The sequence below is a fragment of the Cebus imitator genome, unplaced genomic scaffold (genome assembly GCF_001604975.1).
Source record: "Cebus imitator isolate Cc_AM_T3 unplaced genomic scaffold, Cebus_imitator-1.0 Scaffold41, whole genome shotgun sequence".
Taxonomy (NCBI): Eukaryota; Metazoa; Chordata; class Mammalia; order Primates; family Cebidae; genus Cebus; species Cebus imitator.
Genome location: NW_016107356.1, coordinates 3,538,397 through 3,544,888, shown reverse-complemented (window position 1 = coordinate 3,544,888; position 6,492 = coordinate 3,538,397). Strand labels below are relative to the sequence as shown.

The following is a 6,492-nucleotide window of genomic DNA, read 5'->3' as shown; positions in this document are numbered from 1 at the left end:
CGTGCGCTCTCAGGGAAGGGGGAGGAAAAGGATGTTGATAAATCAGGAGACATTTTCTTGAGGCAAGGGATGAGAAGGGAGGTTTTCTATTTTTAGTGCCCGCAGCCCCAGTACAGGATAATTAGAGAAGATCATGTCCAATCTTGAATCAATTGTTCAAAAAGAAGTGCTAATACCCAGTGACCAGACTCTGAACATATCATGCTGGGCATTCCTGAGTCCCTGTTCTATGCCCTACAGCATATTAAAAGATGGGGGTCTGGGGGTTGGGGAGGTCAGAGGGTAGTGGCTTTGTTGTGTGGAAGAAAAAACCGAGGTCACATTAAGCACTGAGAAAACCTGATGACTGGGACCACAGATGCGTTGAGAGGTATCTGGTGGGGACCCAGAGGGGGAGGTCCAGAACATCCTCAGCTTGAGGTGCAACAGGTGTAGAAAGTCTGGGAGGAGGTGAGTATGAAAGTGATGGGAAACAGAACGCTCCCAGACCTAATTTTCATTGGATAGTTTTTAAAAAAGAAATCAAATATTGAGTGCCAGTCACGACAAATGCCATGCCTTTATGGTCACTTGGTAGCATAAAGAAAAATTGCCAAAGCATGTCCAGCTAACCCATAGGTCTTGTTAGGAGGTGTTTGTGTGCATGGGAGAGGGTCAAGGGGCTTGGTACAGCTGACTATCCGACATGATTCCTACGGAAGCAGAAGGGGCAGAGTCCTGGTTTGCTGGCTTGCTGAGGGCTTGGCAGAGAAGAAGCAGAATCTCCAAAGTGACTGCAGATTCTCTGTAACCGGCTTTGACCCATGGAAAGAGGAACCAGATTCTCGCTCTAGAGATAGTCGGGTGGGGGGCAAACCTAGCTCATACCACCTGCATTAGCCCTGGTCATCCTCCAGGACCACCCCTATGATGGGCACCTCAGACCAGGCAGGGGAAGGGAGCTGATGAGGGAAGAAAGGATCATTTTTCATCTTTTAAGTCTTAATTTATATTTTAACCTCAAACATACTATCGGTGCCTCAGATATAACTTAATCTTGTCTTTAAAGCCCCCCTGAAACAAACTTATACTTTTTTTTGAGAGGGAGTTTTACTCTTGTTGCCCAGGCTGAAGTACAATGGTGTGATCTTGGCTTACCCCAATCTCCGCTTCCTGGGTTCAAGCGATTCTCCTGCCTCAGCCTCCCAAGTAGCTGGGATTACAGGCATGCACCACCATGCCTGGCTAATTTTATATAGAGATGGGGTTTACTCCCGCGCTGCTCTCAAACTCCCAACCTCAGGTGATCCGCCCACCACAGCCTCTCAAAGTGTTGGGATTACAGGTGTGGGCCACCACGCCCGGCCCCAAAATTATACTTTTTATTTAGGCTTCCTCACTTTCTGGTAGTCATTTTCCCTCAGTCTCCAGTTTTACCCTGACTTAGAGTATACCAACTTCATCAGACCTTCTGTGCTCATGGACATGGGTCTTTTTAGAGGGAAGCCAATGGCTCAGCCTCAGATGAGCTGTGCCAATACACCCAATGCTCGTGACACCCCAAACAGGACCATGTAGTAGGTCATCTCCGTCATGCCACAGTACTGGAGCAGCATTCCACTGTGACCATCTACATTGGGCCAAGGATTCTTGGCCTTACCCTGCTCTAAGAGGACATTGAGCATAATCTTGTACAGCTGAGCAACCAACTTAAACATGGGATTGTTAGACAGGTGTTTCAGAGCAAACGGTCACTGACGGGTATATCGTGGATCAGTTTCCTTAGCACTGCATGGCCATAGCCTGGAAAAACCCGTCCCGAGTTGAGTGTGTTCCAGATGTGGTCTCGTAATTTCTCATCTGACACATCTTCACCAACTTCCTTCTGTAGCTGTGTTAGCCAGACAAGCACTTCCTGATTTGCCAGTCCCTGGAGAGGTCCTGCCAGCCTGTTCACAGCTGCTGCAAAGGACAGGTAAGGGTCTGAGAGGGCACTGCCCACCAAGTGGCTGGTATGGGCATTTACATTGCCACCCTCATGGTCACTGTGGATGGTGAGGTAGAGGTGCATGAGCTCAGTGAACTCACGTTAGGATAGCCCATCAGTATAGACCAACACGTTGGTGAATTTGTGGGGCCAGTCCAGCTTAGAGTCAATGGCCACAATATTGCCGCCTTTTCTGTAGAGATGTCGGTAGATCTTCGCTGCAACACACAGTAGCTTTGCCATTAGATCCATAGAGTCTTCATAAACCAACTCCCAGTACTTGGTTTGGCTGATACCTCTGCATATGCTCAGGCAAAGTTACTTTCACTGTTGAGGCTGTACCGGCTGCACTGAGCTGAGATGTGGATGTAGATTGGTGGGAAATTTGTTCAGCATGGTGACCACATGGGAAGGCAGAGCCGCCCGCTTTGCCCCGTTTTGAGAGTCCAGATACCTGTTCCTCTGTTAGAATCTGTCCAGTTACCAGCAGCCAAAATAAGCCCTTGGGCAGGGGTCCTTCCCCACCCTTAGCCTTGGGTAGCACTTTTTGGCCGTCAGGGATGCTAAAGCCTCGGAAACGGATGCCGTCATCAGGATCAAGAATTGATGTTTCACAGACTGCTCCCTGTGTGCCTCTGACGCCACCATGCGTCGTGCCCACAGTGATTGGGTCTAGCGCCGTCTTGCCATGTTGCTGCCTGAAGGGCTTGATTCTGGCCTGCTCCTTAGGAATCAGGTCAGCCGACGTGTCTTTCAAATTCGCGGAGGAAGCACTGGTGTGCTGAGCAGCAAGAACAAGACAAGGTGTATTCTTGGTTCCCAAGGGTTGGGCGGCCACAGTGAGTAAAGCCATGGCAGGCGGTCTCCAGGATCTGCTGGGGAGGGAAGAAGGGGAGAGAGCTGTGGCAGGAACAGAAGCCATGGACAGTGAACAAGGTTGAAAGGAAGTGGCTGGGGGAAAGGGTAGATGAACTGGTGGTGGCACCCAGCCCGGGGACCTCCGTTTTTTTCTTTCAATGACACTAGCTTAAACCAAGCAATTTGAACTCCTATTTTAACAGATCAACTACTTGATCATTTACTGAACATCATGTGATAGTTAATGTTATGTGTCCATTTGACTAAGTTACGGTACCCAGGCATTTGGGCAGACCTTATTCTAGATGTTTCTGTGAAGGTGTTTTTTAGATGTGTCCTCATTTTTCTGAATGGTGGCTTGGACCAGGGCAGTAACAGTGGAGGTGGCAAAAGTGGTCAGATGGGAGGTATTCTGGTAGCACGGGTGAGATTTCCCGACAGATAGAACGTGGGGCAGGAGAGAGGCAGGAGTCAGAGGTGGCACAAGGTTTTTGACCTTAGCAACTGGAAGAAAGGAGCGGTCACTTACAGTCATGGGAAAGACTGAAGAGTGGGACCGTCTGATTTGGTTTCAAATCAACATCAGTACCTCTCATTTTATAACGGAAGACTTTTTGTGTGTGTGTGAAAAAAATGAGTCTTGGCTGAATGCAGTGGCTCATGCCTGTAATTCCAGCACTTTGGGAAGCTGAGACAGGAGGATCACTTGAGCCCAGGAGTTCAAGACCAATCTGGGCAACATAGCAAGACCCTATTTCTCTTGAAAAAAAAAAAAAAAAAAAAAGTGTCTGAAGCCCATGACCCTAGAATCCTTCAGATAGTACTTCAACCATGAGCTGTGCTAGAAGCTGCATGCTTATCATCATTTCTCCTTACAATGTCTCCATGACACTGGTGTGACCATGAGCATGCCAATTTTATCTTTATTAGTCTAATTATAATACTCACCAAGCACTTCTTGGGGTTCTAAGTACAGAGACATAAAGTTATTTGGCCAAAGTCACACAGCCAGTAGGTGGCAGAGGTGGGCTTCGAATTGGGCTATACTGTGCCCTGGAGTCCCTACCCCTTCAAAACATATTTTGTGCCTAATTGCAAATCTGAACTTTATACCACCTCCAAAAGAAATGCTTGATAATAATTCTGAATTATCCATTTCCACACTGTGGGAGGGTGAACTAAGTAATTTTTTTCATAGGGCAACTATTTGCTTTTAAGCTCTACAAATAGAAAAAATAAGCATTTCCCCATTGAAGAGGAAGTGTAACTAGACACTCCATGCTTTGCTTAGTCAAGGGGAACATTTAATATGACAACCATTATACATTTGAGGAAGTGGGTCAAGAGGCCAACAGGCCAACAAAGAATCAGAGAAATGCATGCTTCTCCATAATCATTGTTTACAATGGAAGGAAAGTCCCCAAAGCAGTATACATTCTAAATTTCTACTTTGTCCAAGTCAAAGATCCTTGAACGTGGCAATGGGTAGATGTGCGCCCTGCAGGGCATGCAATACACGCGCACAGTTTGTAGGACAAACTCAGTCTTCCTTCTTTCAACTTCCTTTCCCTGAAATGACAAACAGCAACAGAACTAGGATAGGAAGACCCAGCTTTGGCTCATGTATTTATTCTTGATTATCACTGTCATAAAGACGTGAGTTACAGGAAGCTGGTACAAAGATGCTTATAGAAGGAAGCTTTTGGGTACAACCCCAGTTTAATTTCAGAGGAAAGCACATACACACAATACAAATGCTTTATTTTACCAACTTATCTCTTTAAAAAGAAAAACAAACTCACGCACTGTTTTCCATGCAGTTATGATTTTAATGAAATCAGATAAACTCTTCTTGCTCAGGGGGAGTATATACTTGAACTTCATAAGTAATCATTTCAGGTAAATTCTCCCAGTTTCTAAGCAACTGCTCACCTGGCAGCAGAGTCTGCTTGCTACTCCCCAAGGGGTCTGCTCAGCACACTGGCGCCTCCTGCCTTTTGCTTTTCTCTCTACTGGTTCAGTCAACTCTGGGTACAATCCCCAGTACTTCATTTTCCAAAGAGATAGTGGTGACAAGATTGGATGTTCAGAAAATCGGCACTTTACAGAAGATAAGGTGAACATAGCGTAGCTGGAGGGATATTTAACCTTTTACCTGTCGCTCTCTGCTTAGGAACAAAGGGAAAGGCAAATTTTTTTTTTCCTTTTTTGTGATGGAGTCTCGCTCTGTCGCCAGGCTGGAGTGCAGTGGCACAATCTCGGCTCACTGCAACCTCTGTTCAAGCAGATTTTCCTGCCTCAGCCTCCTGAGTAGCTGGGATTACAGGTACATGCCACCACGCCCAGCTAATTTTTGTATTTTTAGTAGAGATGGGGTTTCACCATGTTGCTCAAGATGGTCTCGATCTCCTGACCTTGTGATCTGCCCACCTCAGCCTCCCAAAGTGCTGGGATTGCAGGTGTGAGCCACCACGTCTGGCCCGGAAAGGCAGCTTCTTGCCTGACTCAGCTTTCAGCTTAATTTTTTTCTTTGGGCAGAGCGAATTGGAGTCGCAACTTTTTAATTTTCCTTTCACATCATGCTCAACAACTAGAGATAATATTTGATAAACATTAACTAAATAGCTTTTGACCTATAAATCAGAATCCAAAGACTCCAGTTGAAGTGACACTTTGGGATTCCTTCCAGGCCCATCGCAAAGCCTCACCCCAAAACATGGACAACAGGAGCAGCGGAGGCACTAGGTCCTGTCTCCATGTGGCAAGAAGACACGTTCATCTGCAGACAGCTACAGTCATCCAAAGAAGAGAGAAGAAGCTCCATCTAGTTTGTTAAGAGATGCATTTCCAGGCTGGGTGTGGTGGCTCATGCCTGTAATCCCAGTACTTTGGGAGGCCGAGGCAGGTGGATCATTTGAGGCCAGGAGTTCTAGACCAGCCTGGCCAATATGGTAAATTCTTGCCCCTACTAAAAATCTAAAAGATTAGCCGGGCATGATGGCGTGCATCTATAGTCCCAGCTAGTCGAGAGGCTGAGGCAGGAGAATCACTTTGAACCTGGGAGGGGAGGTTGCAGTGAGCTGAGATTGCACCACTGCACTCCAGCCTGTGCAACAGAGGTGTGTTTTAAAATAAATAAGTAAATAAAAAGATTCATTTCCAGTGAAACTGAGCTTTTTATGTTGAAAAATTATTTATCAAAAGTTATGAAATATTTGTTTTGATCAATTGCATACTAATAATTGCAATAATAATCCAGATAAGCTTTTTCCTTTTTTTTTTTTCTTTTGAGACTGACTCTTACTCTGTCGCCCAGGTTGGAGTGCAGTGGCTCAATCTTGGCTCACTGCAACCTCTGTCGCCTGGGTTCAAGCGATTCTCCTGATTCAGCCTCCCAAGTAGCTGGGATAACAGGCTCCTGCCATTGTGCCCGGCTAATTTTTGTATTTTGTAGAAATCCTGTGCCCGGCTAATTTTTGTATTTTGTAAAAATACAAAAATTAGCCGGGCACAGGATTTCACCATGTTGGCCAGGCTGGTCTTGAACTCCTGGCCTCATGATCCACCTGCCTCACCCTCCCAAAATGCTGGGATTACAGTTATGAGCCACTGTGCCTGGCCAGCTTTTTTTCTTTTTAACATTTAGAGACTATGGTCATTAAAAAAAG

At 46.1% G+C, this 6,492-nt stretch overlaps 1 pseudogene across 1 annotated transcript; it reads right to left on the bottom strand.

The window, feature by feature from the left end:
* Nucleotides 1-1,412: 1,412 nt before the first annotated feature.
* Nucleotides 1,413-2,890, bottom strand: LOC108302510 (annotated as a pseudogene). Its single transcript, XR_005199767.1, has one exon. The product of XR_005199767.1 is annotated as a citrate synthase, mitochondrial-like (transcript).
* Nucleotides 2,891-6,492: the final 3,602 nt, after the last annotated feature.